Here is a 237-nt window from a genome sequence, read left to right as displayed (position 1 = left end):
GGTAGGTAGCAAAACAACAAACAGGTGCGCTCAGGGCAAAATTTCAATTTACAGCGATTCACTTCTCGAATTTTTATCATTGTTCTGATCTGATGCTGGATTCTCCTTCAATAGCGTCATTGATTACCACATTCACCAAATATGGCGACATTTACATAACATATTTCGTGGTGAAGCTCAACCCACAGAGTAACACTGATCAAACTCACTCTCCCGTAAATTGCCAAGCTCATATCA

This window comes from Branchiostoma floridae, chromosome 3 (genome assembly GCF_000003815.2).
Source record: "Branchiostoma floridae strain S238N-H82 chromosome 3, Bfl_VNyyK, whole genome shotgun sequence".
Taxonomy (NCBI): domain Eukaryota; kingdom Metazoa; phylum Chordata; class Leptocardii; order Amphioxiformes; family Branchiostomatidae; genus Branchiostoma; species Branchiostoma floridae.
This window is presented reverse-complemented; position numbering follows the sequence as displayed.